Source organism: Hyaena hyaena, unplaced genomic scaffold (genome assembly GCF_003009895.1).
Source record: "Hyaena hyaena isolate Hyena2069 unplaced genomic scaffold, ASM300989v1 scaffold_377, whole genome shotgun sequence".
Lineage (NCBI taxonomy): Eukaryota > Metazoa > Chordata > Mammalia > Carnivora > Hyaenidae > Hyaena > Hyaena hyaena.
Window position 1 is genome coordinate 33,825 of NW_024081010.1, and position 21,914 is coordinate 55,738.

Here is a 21,914-nt window from a genome sequence, read left to right on the forward strand (position 1 = left end):
GACAGTTTTTTAAAAATCGCTTATCCCGTTTTATTTCCATAAAGTAAGGTTCTCTGACTCTTCTTGGGGGGGCGGTGGGCATTTTATCTTATTTTTTAGAGAAGTATAATTAACATCCAGTGTTATATTATTTCAGATGTACATCAGTGATTCAACAATCCTATAAGTTACGCAGTGATCACCACAATAAGGATAGTCACCTTCCATCATCGAATGTTATTACAATATTTTTTTACTAAATTCTCTATGCTGTACTTTTCATGTTTGTGATTTATTTATTTTATAATGAAGTTCTTTTTTTAAATTTTTTAATGTTTTATTATTTATTTTTGAGAGAGAAAGAGCGTGAGAAGGGCAGGGGTAGAGAGAGAAAGGGAGACACAGAATCCGAAGCAGGCTCCAGGCTCTGAGCCCGATGTGGGGCTCGAACACATGAACTGTGAGATCATGACCTGAGCCGAGGTTGGACGCTCAACAGATGGAGCCACCCACGTGCCCCTATAACTGAAGTTCGCACCTTTCGATCTCCTCTATCTATGTTACTCATACCCCCCCACTCTCTGACTCTTAAATATGGAAGCCAGTATAGATCTCACTTTATACAATGTATGTGTTTCTGGAAAATTTGGCTTGAACCTTATTTTGCCGTAAGTAATTTGCAGTGTGCCAGTTCTACAAAATAAGTGATCCACATTTTGAAAATATTTAATACAAAAAACTTCTCTGATTTTCTTTCATGTGCAAGAATGGCCTCAAGTGTCTTGCTCTGCTTGAGAAAACAGCTCGTGCTCCTCCTCATCAAGTGGAGCCTAGCTGTACTCTCTTTTGCTTGTTCTAACTGTGGCGTACATTCCAGATGCTTTAGCGTGATATCCTGTGGTCGTAGAAATGCCATCATCAGACAGAAAACTCTGAAGAAATTCCCACAAGTGACAGTAGAAATGTTTTCTTCTGGTATCTGGCCTAAGTAAGCACTAGAATTAGAGGCATAAAAAGTCAAAGATATAAAAGATGAAGGGAAAATTTGAGTAGAAAACATTAGAAGCTAAAAAGCTTTCTGGGAGCACCTGAGTGGCTCAGCCAGTTGAGCATCTGATTCTTGATTTTGGCTCAGGTCTTCATCTCACGGTTCATTAGACTGAGCCCCACATTGAGCTCTTTGCTGAAAGCATGGAACCTGCTTGGGATTCTCTTTGAGAGCCCTTCCCCAGCTCTCTCTCTCTCTCTCAAAATAAATAAGTAAACTTAAAAAATATATATTTTAAAAAGTTTTCTGTTACAGGCAAGTAGACGAATCAAAGAAAGGAATGATTATTTAAGTCATTAATGGTGGAAGTACATTAAAATTAAAATTTAGGGACCATTATATGTAAAGTATATCTATGGAAACTAGTTGTAATTCTTTTATGTGTAATGAAAAACACAATTGTAATACAGGGTTGGGCTAATAGTCTCTCTAACTTAATCTCTGAAAATTGGCATGTTGATTCCAAAATAATTTAAAAGGAGCCCAATGACTTCCTTATATGGTATTATCTTTAGAATACCCCCAACTTTTTATATCCAGGTAAATATCTATGGAAGGGCTGTCCAGCAATATTTACTGATAATAATTACCCCTAATTTAGGGCCTGGGGATCTGGAGTTAGAGAGACACTTAGTTTTCACAAATACCATTTTGCATGTTTAAGTAAGTTTTATTAGAATATAATGGACACAATGTCATATAAGTTTCAGATATGCAGTGTAGGGCCTCAGAGAAGTTCATGCATTATGCGATGCATTTAATTTTTTTGATACATGTCTTACTTTAATAAAGTCTAAACTTTATTTTATTTTTAAACTTTGTTTATTTTAAATGTAAAAGAAGCAAAAAAACCCCACCCTTTCTGTACATTCTGGAATAACAAAATGCACGTAATCTAAATATTTCATTTTAGTTCACTTTTTTGAGAATGTTTCTATCACCACGGCTAGTATTGTCTGCATTTGGCATACTAGCATTATAATTACACATGTCATTATGTAAATTAAAGCCAAGAAATACAATTGGTAAATCTGAAGCTTTTAAAGACTTCCCACTTTAGAAACTAATCCAGGCAGTTTTGCATCAGAAGCCTATTTTTTGTGAAGGTTTTTTTTTTAGCAGATTAAGAGATGTTCCATGTAACCTTTTTCCTCATTCAGTATAGCCCTCAACTTCTTAAGAGCTTTTTAAAACTTCTGTATGATGTCCCTTGAGTACCTTATGTTAAGGTGGGATAAAAGGTTTTTATCATTTTTATGAATTGAATGTTTGAAAATTCATATTCAGGTTGATGTTATATATTAATGCCTTCTGTAACTTCTGCCTTTGACCTCAGAAGGATCCTGTGAAATATATCTACCCAAAAAGAGTCCTTCCCTTGAGTTGTGGTCTTCTCTATGGGATTGGAATGTAACAGAAGCATCTAATGAGAAGACTCTGAACATAGCAGATGAGAAAGGAAGAAGATTGGGAGAAGAGTCCAGATGTCATAAAGCTAAGAGAGGATGTGCTCACTTTGGCAGCACATGTACTAAAAAAAAAAAAAAAAAAGCAGAGAGAGGATGATGTACTGGAAGCAGCTCTGATTTGTTCTGTTGCATGGCTCAGAGAACTCCCAAGAAATGAACTCCATCCCACCAGGCATATTTTCCAATTTAAGATATAAATTATTTTTTTCCAATAAAATAGATATTGGTAGATATGTAACGTACAGGAAAACAATTGAGCATAGTGACCTGAGTGGTTACAGTACCTTACAGAAGAGATCTTCTTCAGAAAGTTATTCTTCAGTGTATAGCATGTTGCTTTCTAGAAAAGAATTGGAGGGACAGCCCTGCTGTAATGAATAATGGCCTATAGGGAAAGGAAAGGGGAAACATGAAAGGAGCAATTAACAGGGAAATGAGGTCATACGGAAAGAATGAAATAGATTCAGGAAACTTCTAGAAGGTATTATCACCTGAGTTTAGTGACTGTATTTAGGGGATGGGAGAAAAGTTATCTAGAATTTTGGCTTGGGCCATAAGTAGATCCTGGCAATATTATGTGAAGTAGAAATCTAGGAGACAATGCAGGTTCGTGGGGGAAAGATACAAATTTAAATCATACCAGGATATAATTGTAGTTTTTACATCTTGGGTCTCTATAGACCTTAGGCCTCCTCTTCCAAAAAGCATAAACTATTGCTTCCTATAAATAGCTTGACTGTTTGTAAAGAACAGCCAGCTATAGAAACTGGAGGCTGGGAATGTGTTGGGAAGGGTAGAGAGACTAGAGGAAGTGATTTAGAGATACAGTGGTCTTAAAACTATCTTCCCATATGCCAGGACTGAGCTTCGTATTATTTCTATTAGTAAGACAGGAATGGATAATAGGTGATAGCAAGGATATACAGACCCCTGTGAGGACAAAGTCAATGCAGCAGGTATTTGCTTATTCCTTACGTATCTCCAAGGGAACCATGATTGACCCTCGGCCAACCCTGGGAATTTGGCCTTGGCATGTTTTTGTGTTAATGATGGTGGTTTTGTTACATATACCTGGAGCAGTGGATCATGCCATAGTGGCTTGTCAGGTTGCTTTGCATAAACATGTGCACTTGGTTTCATTGTTGTGGTCCTGAGTATGGCTGATTGTATAGCAGAATATATGTATATTAACAAGCCCCCATAAAAGCTTTGGACCCGGAAACTCAAATGGGTTTCCATGGGCAGAGACATTCCACAGATGCCTTTAATTTCCAGAGAGAGAGAGAGAGGGAGAGAGAGAGAGAGAATTCTTGTATAGTTTCAGATAAAGTACTTTGGAAGTTTATGCTGAACCTCTCTGGACTTCACCACTAGAGCTTCTTCCTGTTGCTTTTGATCTCTGCCATTTGCTGTAATAAATTTCAGTCATGTGTGTAACATGCTCTTAGTCTTGTGAGTCCTTCTGGGAGCACAAATACACAAAGTGCTGAGGAAATTTAAAACCCAATTTGTCCATCCAAGTCTTGATAGGATTTACTGAAAAAAAAAAAATTAACAGATGTAAGGTTGTATCTGTGTGTGTGGATTTAAACTAAATCAAGTCTTTGGCTAATGTCCAGGAGACATTTATAGTCTCTATAGGGATATAGGACACAGATAGAGTCTTGGTGAAATACGTACAAGCATAAATATAAATAAAAGTAAATTAGAGATAAGTGTAGAAGGAAGGCAGATTAAAACAATTAACATTGGTTAGAGTCAGTCAAGATTTATGGAAGATGGTGCATATTTAAGAAGAAATATGGGACCAATTTGTCAAATAGTAGCTTTTGTCTTTTCCCCCATGCATACTTCAGCAGTACATAAAAAATGTAAAATAAAAACATTTTTTCTGGGTTTTACCTGGTAAGTTCTGAGTCCAACTCAAGTTTGACTGAACTTTTGTGTGGAATAAAAATTTTTACTAAATTAAAATATTTTATGTAGCGATTGTTTGAGTTCTGCAGTTTTTTCACCTATGAATTATATAGTATCATTCCAAACTCCACACTAATTCCTGTTTTCATCAGTAAACAAAGCTGGTAATTCCTTTAGCCATTTACTTAGACTGCTTATATCCAAAGATTAAGAATGAATTTTAAGAGCTCTGCTTCTGTGATGGCCAAATACCTCCTATCAGGTGAATTATTAGTATTACTCAGCCATCAAAAAGAATGAAATCTTGCCATTTGCAATGACATGGATGGAGCTAGAGTGTACTATGCTAAGTGAAATAAGTCAGAGAAAGGCAAATATCATATGATTTCACTCACCTGTGGAATTTAAAAAACAAAGCATATAAACATATGGGGACGGGGTGGGGGGAGATGGAATCAAACCATGAGAGACTCTTAAAGATAGAGAACAAACTAAGGGCTGATGGAGGGAAGTGGGTGGGAGATGGGCTAGACAAGCGATGGGTATTCAGGAGGTCACTTGTTATGATGAGCACTGGGTGTTGCATGTAAGTGATGAATCACTGAATTCTACTCCTAAAATCAATATGGCACTGTATGTTAACTAACTAGAATTTAAATAAAAAATTGAAAGAAAAAAAATAAATAAAAGAGCTTTTAGAACTATGCTCAAGGACTTAAGATAAAACATACTCAAAATGAATGAAAAGATAGGAAATCTCAGAAGAGGAAATAAATTCACAAAGAACCAAAAGGTAATTCTGGAATAAAAAAAGTGTATCTGAAATAAAAACTTCACTCAATAACCTTACGATCGGGGTGGATATAGTAATAAAGCTCTGCGAACTTGAAGGGAAATCAATAGAAATATTCAATCTGAAGATCAGAGGAAAAAAATACTGTAAAATAATGAATAGTAATTCAGGGACCTATAAGATAATACCACAAGATCTAACATGTAAAGTTCCAGAAGGAAAAGAGAGAGAGAATGAGCCATAAAACTTTTTTGAAGAAGTGTGGCTGAAATTTCCCCAAGTTTGGTGTAAGAAATAACATCAGGTTCAAGAAACTCACTGAAGCACAAGCAGGCTATAATGAAAATCACATCAGGTACAGGAAAGTCAAACTGCTGAAAAGCATAAGCAAGGAGAAAACTGAAAATAGCCAGAGACAATATTACATGAGGGGAACAAAAATTTGAACTGCTACTGACTTCTCATCAGAATCAAGACAAATGGAATCTTTAAAGTGCTAAAAGAAAAAGGCAACCCAGAATTCTCTCTCTGAAAATATTCTTCAAGATGAAATGAAATGAAAATATCCTTCAAGAATGAGGACAAATCAAAGATGTTTTTATTTAAAAGAAAACTAAGAGAATTTGTCACCAGCAGACCTGTACTACAAAGAATGTTAAATGAAGTTCTTTAGACGGGAAGGAAATAATACTGAATGGAAACCCAAATGTTCAGGAAGGAATGAAAAGCACCAGAAAAATAAATATAAAAGGCTTTTTTTTGGTCATAATTTCTGTAAGACATATGACTTTAAAGCAAAAAATATATTGGGGTGCCTGGGTGGCTCAGTCATCCCAGTGGCTGACTTCGGCTCAGGTCATGATCTCACGGTTGTGGGTTCGAGCCCCAAAAAGGAAAAAAAAAAACAGCTCAGAGCCTAGAGCCTGCTTCAGATTCTGTGTCTCCCTCTCTCTGCCCCTTCCCCGCTCGTGCTCTGTCTCTCTCTGTCTCTCAAAAAATAAATAAATGTAAAAAAATAAATAAATAAGAAATAAAGCAAAAAATATGACCCCATAATGGAGTTTATATATGTAGATATACAAAGGACAACTAAAGTTGTAGGTGGGGTGCAAGTTTCTTGTATTTTATGTGAAGAGGTACAATATTAACTTTGAAAACACTGAAAAGTTAAGGATTTGTAAAATCAACCATTAAAAAAACAGGTTTTGCTAAAATTAATAAATTAAAATGGAATTCTAAAATGTATTCAATTAACACCTAAGAAATCAAGAAAGGAATAACGTGGGAGCAAAAAACAAAACAAAACAAAAACAAAAACCCCAGATGGAATAGACAAAACAAATAATAAAATCATAGTCCTAATTCCATCCATATCAATAACTACATTAAATGTAAATAGGCTAAACACTCTAAAGGCAAGGATTGTCAGGATGCATTAAAAAGTAAGAATCAATTTTATGCTGGGGCACCTATGTTAGTTAAGATGGTTAAGCATCCAACTGTTGATGTCAGTCAGGTCTTGATCTCAGAGTTGTGAGTTCAAGCCCCATATTGGGTGTAGAGATTACTAAAAAAAATAATAATAATAAACTTAAAAAATAAAATAAAATCCTGTCCAAAATGAACAATGGAGCTCCAAAAGTAAAAGTCCCTGGGGGTGCCCAGGTGGCTCAGTCAGCTTTGGCTCAGGTCATGACCTCACGATTGGTGGGTTCGAGCCTGCCTCTGGCTCTGTGCTGACAGCTAGTTCAGAGCCTGGAGCCTGTTTCACATTCTGTGTCTCCCTCTCTCTCTAACCCTCCCCTGCTCACGCTGTTTCTGTCTCTCAGAAATAAATAAAACATTAAAAAATTTTAAAAAAAAAGAAAGAAAAAGAAAAAGTCCCTGTGTAGTGGACCATGGAAGAAAAATACATTGCCTGAGTAGTGGGAAATACAGTCACATATTCCTAGCAGTCATCTTGGAAGGACAAAATCACCTGAAAGAAAGAGTTTTTGGTTTTTGTTGGGTTTTGTTTGTTTGTCTGTTGTTTGAGAGAGAGAGAGAGAGAGAATGCTCACCGAGGGAAGAGGGGCAGAGGGAGACAGAGAGAATCTCAAGCCCCAAGAAAGAAACAGTTTCAAATTTTTTCCAGGCTCAGGGAATGATAAGTCATCTGATGTAGTTGTCAGGCTTAAATCTCTTATGACCAAACATATGAATCTGGTCCTGTTCAAAATCAAATGTTCTTTAATAGTCATATCAAGGTCTTTTCTGGTAATGTGGAGTTGTCCTCAAGGTCTAAGCCAGGATTCTCTTCAGTTGAGGGTTTGTTTTTGTTTTTTGTTTTTGTTTGTTTGGCTCAAGTCCATCTAAATCTTCTACTGAAGGGGTATTTACTCTCTTTTGCAGGCCTTCTCCATGTGGAGTCAGAGGAGGCCCTCTCCCACTGGATGAAGGACAAATCTCGGGCTCTTTAACTGACATACAGAAATTTTCATCTTGCCACCTACAGATCTGAAACCTGAAGTGATTAGATCTCCTTATAATCTATAACAAAGAATGCCTTCCCTACAGGTATTTTCCATGTATATAGGTTTTGAATAATTTTTGTTGTGGTAGTGGTGGGGTTTTTTTAAGAGGGGAGAGGTTATAAAAATGATGGCCGGTTGAGCATCTCACTCTTAATTTCAGCTCAGGTCATGATCCTAGGGTTGTGGGATAGAGCCTGGTGTTGGGCTCTGTGCTGAACATGGAGCCTGCTGAAGATCCTTTCTCTCTGCACCCCCCCCCCACTCATTCTCTCTCCCCACCCCCAAAAAGACATTGGTTAAGGGTAAAAATAGGCAGCACTGAAAAGAAAGTTGAAATCTTACATTTACAGTCTACCACTCAAAGTTACATACTTATAATACTGTTTTCTTCCAGTTTTTTTAATATATGTAGTTTTTAAATATATAATTGAGCTTATAAAGTATATATTTCTTTGCATTGTTTCTAATGGCTAAATAATATTTTATCATATAAAAATACTGTAATTGCTTTATAATTTTTGCTCATTCAGGTTGTTTTTAGTTTTTCTGTCTCATAAGATTGAGATGATACTCTGTGTTTAAGTATTTTTATGTATTTTGAATTATTATTATTATTTCCTTAATAGAGACCTCTTTAAGCAGAATTATTAGGTAAAAGCTCTTGCCATATATTGATAATCAGGCAGATACTCTCTTTCCCTTTTTTCTCCCTTCCGTCTTTTGAATCATTCAGCGATATCCACAGCAGTAGGTGCTTCCCTTCTGTGCTTTTGGATCTTGGATTTTTCTCAAATCCCTCTTTTAGTTACAAAGTCCCTTGCACAAGACTGTCAGCTAACACACTGGGACACCTAGGCATTTTAATGGCAGCCCCAGCTAGAGAAAGAGAGAGAAGCTCAAGATTCAAGTTCTATCCATCCTTCTTCCTAGCCTCTTATCTCTTTCCAACAGTCTCTAGTTTAATAACAGAGAGACACATCAAAATTTAGAGAAAATAAGTGTTATCAAGACTCTACTACTTTGTGCTAGCTATTTTTCATATTATATCTTATTTAACCCTTACAACAATTACATTAGGTTACCTAAACTGAGGTACAGAGTTTAGATAACTTGCCCAAGGTTGTACAGTTTTGTAGACAAGATTTCAATCCAGGCTAGTCTAGCTTCAAAGTTCTTTCTACTATACGACTGTTCATTCCTAGTCAAAGGAAAAACTGAGTGAACAAATGCCTAGTGCATTAAGTTCTTAAGTAATTATGTAGGGGAGGAAAAACTTTCCTCTACACTCATAGGTTCATGTCTGGAGCGTGAGAAGTAGACTGAAAAAGATTCACAAGAGAAAAGGCATATAAACTTTGTTTGATGTAGATATTTCAGTTTTTTTAATGTGCATGGTGGCCTTCATATAAAGTGAAGCTCCAAAGAAGTAGTTAATCTCAGCGGACTTAACACCATCCTAACCAAGGTCATGACTTGTGGAGAAGTGGCAAAACAAAGTAAAAGGGGTTTGTGGGAAAGTAAATATATAGGGGAAACTACTGGAAGATGGGGTTATTTAGTATGGTTTTGAAATTTTTTCAACATTTGTTTACTTTTGAGAGAGAGAGAGAGAGAGAGACAGAGCACAAGCTGGGGAGGGACAGAGAGAGGGGAAGGCATAGAATCCCAAGCAGGCTCCAGGCTCTGAGCTGTCAGTAAAGAGCTCAATGTGGGGCTCGAACTCACAAACCATGAGATCATGACCTGGGCTGAAGTCAGACACTTAACTGACTGCGCCCCCAAGCGCCCCTAGTATGGTTTTGTTTATGCAGACTCATCTCAGTGCTGTCTCCATCTCCTGTGATAAAGGTTTCTCCCTTTCTGGTACAAGAGAAGAAGACACCATCATAAAGGAAAATTTATGCCTTGCTTTCAGGCAGAAAGTCTCCATTGCTATCAGTTCAAAATAATCCTGATCCCAAAGGGGCATATTTTGGGGCAGCCTATTCTGATCCTCTTCACTTTACCATGGCTGTTTAACATGATTATGTAAGTAACTAAAATCCAGCTTCCCTTTAGTCTTTATTTTCCTCTGTTACATTTTTCTCATGTTTAGGCCACTCATTTTTTCAGTTTTTCCTTTTGCCTTGGCTACATCACTGTGAAATTGAAATTTTAATTAGGTAGCAGAAAATGATTTTCTAAGAAGATGGCTGTTAATTAATAAAAAGCATTGCTGATTTAGGTACGGTTTTTAAATTAAGAAAATCGAGCCAAATTGCATTCATTTCTGCCGTAACAATAAACATAGTCAGATACAAAAGAACTTATGAATATTACCAAAACAGATAATATGTTCTCATTCATATTGTAAATTGCTCAGGCCAATCTCATCCTGATTTACCAAGATTGTTGTTCTGGAAACCAATAAAGTAATCAAAATTTCCAAAGCCCATGAAAACTAATGATACTCACACATGAGACCCATATACAATCATGTCTAAACATGTGGGGAAAATGTCTATCATTCAAAGTAGAGGATTGAAAGGGAGAGAATGCCAGATTATGGTACCTTTATCTGGTCAATGCCTGAAAAATTTTTGCCTAAGGGACTACTAAAAGACATAAATGTTAAGTGGCAAAACCATCTAGCAAATGAGCCCTAATATTAGAAACAGGGTATTTAGGCAGTCTTGGATGCCCTCCAACAGAATTATCTCCAGCATTTATTAGAAATTCATGTTTCTGGGCACTGGGGTGGTTCAGTCGGTTGAGTGTCCGACTCTTATTTCAGTTCAGGTCATGATCTCACGGTTCGTGGGTTCTGCGATGACAGTGCAGAGCCTGCTTGGGCTTCTCTCTCTCCCTCTCTCTCTCTGCTCCCCCTCCCCCCGCCCCTGCTCGTGTATGCACTCTCTCTCTCTCAAAATAAATAAATAAACACTTAAAAACAAAGACAAAAAAAGAAATACATGTTTCCAGATCTCTGCCCAGTCCTACTAGATCAGAAATCTACAAAAGCAGGGCCCTGGAATCTGCTTTTTAACCAAGCTCTTTGTGATTCTTCTACTCATGGAAGTAGAGAACCATGGACTTTGTGTTCAGGTGCCTGCTCAGGTGCCGGTCACCTGAAGAAGCACACTTACCTTGTAGCCCAACATTTTTAATTTTTGGCTGTGGCTGAATATTGGCAAATATTTTCCTTCAGGGTTGACATTCTTGAAATAATCAGACATTTATAAATCTTTTTAAAATACTCAATTGAAAAGTTGTTTTATGAAGGAATGCTTTCCACCAAAATTTGTATGACAAACTTATTACAGACATGTATCTGATACCACCATAAACAAATTCAGCCAAAAAGTATCTTCCTATTAAAATATTAAGAAATCAAAACCCTTTTCTTTATGTTTTAGGGAAATACTTGAAATATTTATAGACAAAATGATTTGCTTCACAATGATATAGGGAGTAGGATAGTAGCTGAAGTTATAGATGGAATATGATCGGCAGTGAGCTGGTAGTTCTCAAGATGAGTGATGATTATATGGGAGTTCACTGTATTATTTTGTTTACTTATATGTATGTGTGATAAAATCCATAATAAAAAAATTTTGAAAGAAAGAAGAAGCTGCCCCCCCTAATGCTTTCTAATGGCTGTCTTATAAAATTTCTGGGGTTTGCTGCTGATTATTCTCTTGGTTTTGCTAGTGGGAATTTTAGATATAGAATTAAGCATATACTAACTGTACATTAACTGTAATTGTAAAGGTCAGTTAAGCTTAATTTAAAAGACCCAGGGAAAGTGTACTGTTGCTAAGATTATTTTTAAATTAATAATTTCCTAGAGTGTTCATTAGTGGATGAGTGGATAAACAAGATGTGGAATGTACATACAAAGGAATATAATTTGGTCTTAAAAAGGAAGGAAAGTCGGACACATCCTACACTCTGGATAAACCTTGAAGACATTATGCTAAGTGAAATAAGCCAGTTGTAAAAGACACACTGTATGATTCCATTTATTCATGCTGCCTGGAGTGGTCAAATTCGTAGAGAAAGAAAGTAAAATGGTGGCTGCTAGGGGCTGGTAGTAGACAGACAGGAATGACAAAGTTCTGGAGATAAACAGCAGTGAAAGTTGCACAACAATGTGAACGTACTTAATGCCATTGAATAAAACACTTCAAAATGGCAAATTTCATGTTATATGTATTTTAGAACAATGATAAAATTATTAAGTGCCTACTATGTGCCAGCCATTAATGAACAAGGCAGTTAGGTGACTGATCTCATGAAGCTTCCATTCCAGTGAAGGAATCAGACAATGACTAAGCAACAGATAAATAATTAGGAAGGAAATAAAGCGGGTGATTTTGTGATTAAGAATAACTGGGAGAAGGGAATAGTCACTCTAGTAAGTGATATTTGAGATAAGAACTAAAAAATGAGAATGAACCTTTAAAGGCATTTTAGGGAAAGGGTGCAGCAAATGTGAAAGTCCTAAAGAAGGGAAGGAAAAGAGGTCATGGTAAGTGAAGAAGTAGACAGAAGCTAGATTGTACATGGTCTGGAATCTCTTCTTCTTCTTCTTCTTCTTTTTTTAATGTTTTATATATTTCTGAGAGAGAGAGACAGTGTGAGCAGGGGAGGGTCAGAGAGAGAGGGAGACATAGAATCCAAAACAGGCTCCCGGCTCTGAGCTAGCTGTCAGCACAGAGCCCGACGTGGGGATCAAACCCACGAGCTGCAGAGATCATGACCTGAGCCGAAGCCAGACGCTTAATCAACTGAGCCACCCAGGCACCCCTGGAATCTTTTGACTTTGTACAAGGAAGAGATAATAGTGGGTTAGATCAAGGGTTGGCAAACTTTTTCTGTATAGGACCAGATGATAAATAATGTAGGGTTTCTGGGTGGTTCGGTCAGTTAAGTGTCAGACTTTGGCTCAGGTCATGATCTCACAATTTCAGGGGTTCAAGCCCCGTGTCGGGCTCTGTGCTGACAGCTCAGAGCCTGGAGCCTGCTTCAGATTCTGTGTCTCCCTCTCTCTCTGCCCCTCCCTGCTCATGCTCTGTCTCTCTCTCTGTCAAAAATAAATAAACATCAAAAAGAATGTAGGCTTTGTAGGCCTAGAGGGAAAAAAATATATAAATAAATTCCTACAATGCCATTGGTGGGAGAAAAGTCTATAATGATGCATATAATTTTAAGAAAGGAGAAACCGAAGTGACACTCTCTTTGTCCACTTAGAAATGATCATAGCTTTACCTGAACTATCATCCTTTCAAAAGTAGGACTAATAACATAAAAATGGACTCAAAGTGAGAAGTAAGAGAAAAACACAGTATTTGTTAAAAGGCTGACATGGGAAGAGATATGCTATTGACCTAAACTGTAGGCAAAATTGGATGTGGGCAACTTTGCTTTTGATACCTGTTAACACCATTTCATTCTGCAGTAAATGTAGACTCCTTAGGTGTTTGGCACGTAGGATGCCGAACACATATTTGTTGAATAAGTGGTTTATCTGCCTTTTCTGTCTTTTGATTTAGTCCCTAAGAAATCACTGCCCTAATGCTGCCCCCTGGTGGCTCAAGGGTCTTGTCACTGGACATTTCACGGAGCCTAACCTTCCCAAACAATGTTACTGGCCTAGCACCCAGCTTCTGAGTTTGACCCGTAGTTTTCCTCGCCCAGAAGAGATATTAAGGATGTTACAGGATAACAGTAGTGTAATACAAGTTGGCCTACAACCCTTGTTAAAATTCTCTGCTACCTAAGAGGGTAATAAGATATAGTATATGCTGTATAATATGGCTACGTGCAACAGTGGTCCCTACCCATTTTAAAACTAAAAATTACTTTTTAGCCAAATGTTCTTTTAAAAAACAGTTTAATTTAGCTTTCCTTTCTTAAGATAAATCATTCTTTCTTTTTCACAAATGTTTAAAAGTCATAAAGCAAACACAGTAAAATAAATAACTGGTTTAAGCCCAAATTGGGATTTAATTTTTTTAAAGGAAGTCTCAGTAGATTGACTTTAACTTAAAGTTATAAATGAATTTTAATTAATGTTACTTAGCATGAAAATGTATTGACCATGTTGAATAGCAAAGCTATGAAAACCAGAAGTCAAAACAGTATTAATAAAAATAGATTCCAGAACACAATTTTATAGAAGACTTTGTAAAAGACATTTTCTTATTGAGTGAAATGATTGCATCAGCACGACAGTTTGCAAAATTATTGTTGGCGTGTGTTGGTCTCTTAATTTCTTATAGGCTTCTTTGTGCGTTAAAAATATTTTTGAAACTAAAAGTAAAGACTAAAATTTCCTTGTTTAAAAGAAACCAGTGCTTATTTTTGTTTATGCCAATACTTGTTCCTGGAGTGAATGTGAAATATGTACCCACAGATTTCACTTTCATTTGAAGTGGGACCATATCTGTCTGTCCTTGTCCTTGATGCTTGTTAAGCTACAAAAAACTTGCTCATAAAAGAAAGAAGTCGAACATTGCAGCAAAATTTTCATTGCTTGCCTTTGAGGGGCAGGACACTTTTGTATTGCAGAAATCCAGAACGTGTCTAGGAAAAGGTCAGAGATTTCATCCAGAGTGTACTCCTCAGGCTAGAGTTGGCAAAATTCTTTCTCTTCTCTCAAAGTCAAGTGCTCAAGCTGAGCAGAAAAGACTCAGAGAAAGGATCCCTGGTGTTCGGTGGCAGTGAAAGGGAGGGAAAGCACTGTTGCACTTGTTTTGCAGTGGGTTCTTCTGGGTGGCTTTCAGGAAAATTTGAGACTGAGTGATCTCTTTCCTCACTCTTAAAGCCAAACAGCAGTGGAAACGTTTCAAGGTTTTTCTTATCAGTGTGATTGTTGCAAAAATTCAGTTTCTTTTTAAACCCAAGAATGTGGGCCGCCTGGGTGGCTCAGTCGGTTAAGTGTCCAATTTAGGCTCAGGTCATGATCTCACAGTTCATGAGTTTGAACCCCTCATAGGGCTCTGGAGCCTGCTTCAGACTCCGTGTCTCCCTCTTTCTCTTCCCCTCCCACACTCACCCTCTGTCTCTCTCTCTCTCTCTCTTCTCTCAAAAATGAATGTTCAAAAATTTAAAAAAAAACAACCCCAAGAGTCTTGTTACTTGAAGTTGAGACATTTTCTCCAGGGCCTGGTAGATCCTTGTTCAGCTAGCTCATGTGAAGAAATATTTGCTGACATTCTCTATCTTCAAAGCACTCAGAAAATCTGTCTTACTATTTTCTCAAAACTCCTCTTGGAAGTCCCCTTTTAGTTCAGACGACCAGGTTGAGAATTCTCCTTCTGCGAAGCAACCCGATTTCTCTGTGTACCAGATTTATAGGTGCCTTTGTCCTAATTTTCAGTTCTGAGAACATACTCAAGTGAACTGGGCTCTGTTTTTTTTTTTTAATATTTTTATTTATTTCTAGGAGAGAGAGAGAGAGCGCGCGTGAGCAGGGGAGGGTCAGAGAGAGAGGGAGACACAGACTCTGAAATAGGCTCCAGGCTCTGAGCTGGCAGTCAGCACAGAGCCCGAAGCGGGGCTCGAACCCACGAACCGCGAGATCGTGACCTAAGCAAAAGTCGAACGCTCAACCGACTAAGCCACCCAGGCGCCCCAACTGGGCTCTGTTTAAAGGCAGTTTACTCTTCTTGGAAAATCACTCCGAACCCTTATCATTTCATTTCCACGCATTTTTTCACTTCGGCACTTCTCTGTGAAGAAAGCAGTGTGTTGTGACATTGTCAGTGCCTTTCAAACAGCGGTGATTTGTAGTTGAGTTCTATTCCTTTTTTTTTTTTTTGGAGCCACTGCTGTATTTTTAAGTTGTTTGACCACATACACAGAGCCATCTTGGACTGTCAGCCCCTTTACTAAGGGGCTAAAACCCATTACTAAGTTACTTTCATTTTTCCTTTTTTGTGTATTCTTCATTCCACTAGTGTGGTGAAATGGCTCAGAAAGTTGTACTAAGCCTTATTTATAATTGTCCATTGGCGTAAACCGATGTTCTTCAATCTCATGTATTTTCCAAAACCAAATTGCTACATTAGGCTGTCACACAAAAAGCACACAAATATAAAAGAGGAGGGCATAATAAAAAACTAAACAAAGAGAATCACAAGCACAGAAAATTAACGTAGGGCAGGACCTATGTTTTGGAGCATTTCTATCAGCAAAGCAGCAGGGGTGGGTAGCTGAGCCACAGCGCATCAAACCATTCCTTCTTTAGAAAGGGCATTTCACTGAAGTGTTCTTTTTTTTTATGTTTATTTTTGAGAGAGAGACAAAGCAGGAGCGGGGGAGGGGCAGAGAGAAAGGGAGACACAGAATATGAAAAAGGCTCCAGGCTCCGAGCTGTCAGCACAGAGCCGGACCTGGGGCTCAAACCCACAAACCATGAGATCATGATCTGAGCAGACGTCTGACGCTTAACCAACTGAGCCACACAGGTGCCCCTTCACTGCAATATTCTAACTGGTAGGCTCATTTGCTACTGTCAGTTGGCCTCATGTAAGGGGAGATTGGGGAGCTGATGTCAGCAGCCTCCGGTCTTCCCCTCACCTCACTGCCCCCCTGCAATAGTGCCTACCGATTATCAGATTATCAGTGTCTGATAATCTGCCCCATTAGCAGTGTCAAAAACCGAGAATGGACTCAACGAAATGAGCACTGTCCGACTGTGCCCTGCTGTAAGGGGCTGCGAGGCTGCTGGACAAATTAATAGGACAACTGATCAGTGGAAGTGCTAAGGTTTACGGCAGCAAAGTTCGAACAAATATTTTGTTCCGGCCACCGGCGCTGTAGAATCCCTAGTGACATCTCACAGGACCCAATACCCCCACCCCCACCCCCGCCGCATTCCAGCTGAGAAACGATTCAAAGACTACAGGGTTGCGAGGGAACTACTTTACAGATGACTTGGCGGAGCCTAGGCCTCTCTGAGGAGGCGCCTTATGAATTGAGATCCGCAGGTACGAGCTAGCAGGCCTTTGACCGATCGGAATACCCCAACGTCAATCTTAGACACTCCAGTTCCTTTCCGAGTTTGCTTTTATTTATTCCCTTCAGTGTTCTGTGATATTAGAAAACATTGAAGTGTGGATGGAAATGAATTCAAAACTGCTTTGGATATATACAAGATAGTGTTTACTCTTTGAATGCTGTGGGGTTTCTGTCCAAAGACCTAGGAAAGCTCTAGCGTTTGGGAGAAACTGAAGAGGTTTTTGTGCTTGTTTGTATGTTTGTTTGGTTTTTTTTGCAGGTGCTTTTTTATGTGTGTGGGGTGTTTGTTGGAGTACAGCAATCCAGCAGTGAGGCCAGAGGCTGTGATCAGCCTGGAAATGGATAGGGGGATGTTACAGAATTGCTAACAGACCAGAAAATCTTCCTATATGCAGAAGAAGAAAAAAAGTTAGGACGGAGTTTTGTATTTTGCTGTCCCTGGTAAAAACCATCGAAGAGTTACTTTTAGGATAAAAAAAAGAAAATCCTCAATATCACCATATCAGTAGTTCAATACCAATGTAGTTAGTTATACATGCATGGATATGTGGATGGGTGATATTAGTCAAGTTGTTTATAAGCAAGGCAAACAATTGCTAAAACCATTCCAAGTCAGCTTAATACATGATATATTTATCTGAATTCCTGTCTTAGAAAAAGATTAATCATTTTCCTGTCTTTCCGTTCCGGAATAAGTCACCAGACAAGGTTTAATGAATGTCTTTCCTTTTGAGCAGGGCCATTCCTGAGCACACCTGCATTCCTGTCCGATAACATCTCAACTCCTGTTCTGTTGGGAAGTTTATTTTTTGTCATTTTAGTAGTACTTTCTCTGTGCAAAGTGATGTAAGTACCCTACAAAGCACCCCATTTAATATTTTTACTTTTATGGATACAATTTTGCTTATCCCTTTATTTTTAAACTTTCTGCATAATTCTGTTTTAATCATGTCTCCTAAGTGCCCCCATAGAATTGTATTTTGCTTCGTGATTCAGTCTGAAAAATGTTTTCTTCAAAAGGTAAATTTATAGGGGCGCCTGGTGGGGGGGCGCTCCATCAGTTAAGCTTCAGACTCTTGATTTTGGCTCAGGTCATGATCTCCTAGTTTATGGGATCGAGCCCCAAGTCAGGCTCTGCACTGACAGCACAGAGCCTGCCTGGGATTCTGTCTCCCTCGCCCTCTGCCCCTCCCCCACTCAAGAGCCCGCGTGAACATGCACATGTACTCGCTCTCTCAAAATAAATAAACATCTATTTTTAAAAAGGTAAATTTATTCATTTACATTTTTTTGATAAGACATATTTGGTGTTGGCTCTGTCCCATTTATTTTGTACTTTCTCTTTTTAAATTTTTCAAGATGATGCACATGATCTATTTTCTATTTTGTGTGTATGTGTTTCCTGTGATAGGAAATAAGATTTGAGTTTCTTCTCAGAGTTTGGCTTTCTAACTTCACAGTATGCTCTTAATCTCCAACTGCTGTAGGCAGTATTTTTTAATTCCCTACAATTATATATACACTTGTACTAGTGGGGGTTCTCCAGAGAAGCAGAGCCAGTCGCAGATGCATAGAGAACCAATAGCAATATATATATACGTTATAAAGAGATTCATTGTAAGGAATCGGCTCACATGGTTTTGGAGGCTGGGAAGTCCCAAGATCTGCAGTCAGCAAGCTGGAAACCCCGGAGAGCCAGTGAGGCAGTTCTAGTCCTTAGTCTGGAGACCTGAGAACCCGCAGAACTGGTGGTATGAGCTCCAATCCACATTGGATTCTGAAGGCAGGAGAAGATTGATGTCCTGGTTCCCAGATAGGCAGAAACAGCAAATTTTCTCTTCCTCTACCTTTTTGTTCTATTCAGGACTTCGGTGGCTTGGATGAGGCCCAGCCAGAGTGGGGAAAACAATCTCCTTTCTCAGTCTACCAATTCGGATGTTCATCTCATCCAGAAACACCCTCACAGACACACCCAGGACAATGTTTAACCAAATACCTGGGCACACCCTGGCCCAGGCAAGTTCACACATAAAATTAAGCATCACACTATTGTATATACTATTCCCAAATTTAGTTGATACCATTCCCAAATTTCATTGAGTATCTTTCTCAGCGTTTACCTTTGAACACTTGAAAAAAAAATCCATGATTTGATTTGCCAACTTTGAATGGTGACCTTTGATCCCATCTATTAAAGATGAGGAAATGTGTATACCTATTACCTCCTAACTTCTTTCTCAGCCTCTGGCCCAACTTTTATTAATTATATCATTTCTATGTTATCAAAAAAATGTAATATTTACTTTCTTTTCTGTCACTTTAATCTTCAAGTTTGCTTTAATCTTTGTTATACTGCTAAACAGAGTCAACGATCACTACCAATACCTATGCCCTAGCTTTCCTGGTTATCTCTTGCTGGTTAAATTTTCCTCTAGTATATTACTTATGAAGGGCTCATAGGGACAATATTCCTTGAGTTCTTGAATGTTAAAAATTGTTTGTCTTTTTCTTTTATATCAGAATCACTGTTTACCTGGATATAAAATTCTTTTCTCTTCTTTTTTTTTTTTTTTTTTAGAGAGAGAGCGTGGGCAGGGGAGAGGGGCAGAGGGAGAGGAAGAGAGAATCTTAAGCAGTCTCCACACTCAGCATGGAGCCCGACGTGGGGCTCAATCCCATGACCCCAGGATCATGACCTGAGCCAAAATAAGAGTCAGACACTCAACCAACTGAGCCATTCAGGTGCCCCTGGATAAAAAATTCTTGGGTCACATTTCCTGCCTAATGTCTTGTAAGTGTTGATTTGCTATGAAGAAGTCTGAGGTCATTCTAAATATTTTCTTATAAATGACTCAGTTGTTTTGGTTGGTCACCCAGAGGATTCTTTTCTAAACCTTTCAAGTCCAGTAAGTTTACTAGGATGTATCTAAATATTTACTACTAGAGATCAATTTTCCCTGGAAAGCAGTGTACGCTTCTGATATATTGAGTCCAGTTTTCTTTTATTTCATAAATGTCTTCTTGAAACGTTATTATTTGTCCTGTTCAACTATTTGGACTTTCATTTCCAGACAATGCAGTTACAAATATGGTGAATCTCCTTTCTCTGTTCTCCCCATTTATCATTTTCTCTCTCTAACCCTTTCTAACCTTTGTTTTCACTTCCTTCCACCCACTTTTATGCTCTCTACTCTCTGTGCTCCTGTGTCAGCCGCCACATCTAATCTCTCTGCACACTACCAGTTTTCTTTCATTCCTATGACGGCTATACTGTTTTCTTCTACTTGTTCCCTGAGTTCGCCTAGCTTCTGTCTTCTGTTTTCCTGTTCCTCATTCTTTCTTCTTTGAATTATTGCATCTCTGCTTTGCGCTCTTGCTTCATAGGACGAATTGCTTTTTGAAGTTGTTGCTTTAGGGGCACCTGGGTGGCTCTGTCATTTGAGCATCCTACTTGGGCTTAGGTCATGATCTAGTGGTTCATGAGTTCAAGCCCCACATCGAGCTCACTGCTGTCAGCACAGAGCCTGCTTCAGATCCTCTGTCTGCCTCTCTCTCTGCCCCTCTCCTGCTTGCATTCTCTCAAAAATAAATGAAACATTAAAAAAATAATAAAGTTGTTGCTTTTAACCCATGAAGTAATGCCATGGTCCAAATTTTTATCTATTCTATGGAAACATTTTTTCTTCTGCAGTTGACTACTGCTTTTTTTTTTGTTTGTTTCTCCTCCTCACCTTTTAAATTTTTTTCCTGAGGTATACTTTTATAGATCCTGTATGGTTTCTTTTTTTGCTTACTCATCTCTGAAACAGACTAATTATTCCTGGAGCACTATTTGTAGGAAGTTCTGTTGGGGAAAATCCCAAACTGTGTTGCCGCCTGGCTGGGATTTTTCTTACAACCTACAGTTTTGTTTGTAGGTTGGGATGGCTTGTTTGTTTGTTTCTATGATGCCATATCTCTTTTCTCCTGTTGCTACAGAGACAGACTGCTTCCTCCATGAGAACTTATCCCATTGGTGCACATACACTGTTCCCACTGTCGCAAAGGATTTAAGTTTTGTGCTTCATGATGTATCCTCACTTTGATAAATATAATTTGCTGGTTTTACGACACTGTAGCTGTTTCCGCTATATCCTTCCACACTCATTCCTGATTGATCCCCCCTGCTTTTCACAGTCCCTCTACTATTTTGTGATCTGACATTTCTGCTGTCTCCTAATTTCTCTCTCACTCTCTCTCTCTTACACATACATACCCATTTTTGTTTTTTGCTCATTTTCTCTTATGGTTTTGGATTGTTTCCCGGAAAATAAGTGCAACATGCCAACTTCACACCACCAACTTTTCAAACTCTGGAATTTGGTCTGTATTATAACAAAACTTTACAAACACATAATGCATAACTCATATTTGTTCCCAAATTATACACATTAAGTTTAAGTGCCAATTTTATTTAAATTTTTACCTTGGACGGCTTTATATTTATTCCATCTGTGCTGCTATTGAGCCACACTTATCTATAGCTCTTCTTTGTGCATTCTTTGCTGGTTAACAACTTTACATTTGCGGTCTTTTTCATGGCTTCATCGCATTTTCATTTTCCTACACAAAATTAGTATTATTATGCTGCTAGATTTTTTAGCGAATGCAAAAATGCCTAGGGTTGACCTTGTTGGCTCATAATGTGACCCACTGGGTCTAATATGCCTGCTGTATACCTCAGGGTTCCTTGGGCTGCTACGTGTCAGGTACAACAATCCCTTTGAGGAGGATTAAGTATATTGGACTACATGGGTGACTATGCCTGATGTTAGGATGCGCGCTAAAGAAACAACTCACCCTGCGCCCAGTTAGGATGTGCTGCGTGTCCTGTGCCTCACCAACATTCACAAGCTGCCTGCTAAGTACCCTCACCAGCTCCTGAAGACAGGGTCTTGTGTGGAACAGAGACTTTCCCAGGGCAGGTGGGAAGCACTAAGTTGCCAGGCTGGTATTGGACTCTTGAGACGACGTGCTTGGCCTAAAACAGCGTAACCCTCTGGGGCTGGCTCTCTCCTCTCCCGAGGGAGCAGCCCCGTCTGTTAGTGTGCCAGCCTTCCACTGTGACATTTGTCACAAGCACCTTTTACTGATAAAGCAAGGAAGGCTGAATACTTAATTCTTTCTTACAGATTGTATCAGATTTAAGA

The 21,914-nt window shown here is 38.5% G+C and overlaps 1 protein-coding gene across 1 annotated transcript in view; it reads right to left on the reverse strand.

Annotated features, from left to right (window-relative positions):
- Positions 1-3,829: 3,829 nt before the first annotated feature.
- The window catches only part of LOC120244288 (CDKN2A interacting protein), a 36,312-nt gene continuing 18,227 nt past the window's right edge, over positions 3,830-21,914 (reverse strand). The window contains exon 5 of the mRNA XM_039250699.1: positions 3,830-4,032. The gene's annotated coding sequence lies outside the window, so the exon portion shown is untranslated. The remainder of the gene's footprint in view (positions 4,033-21,914) is intronic.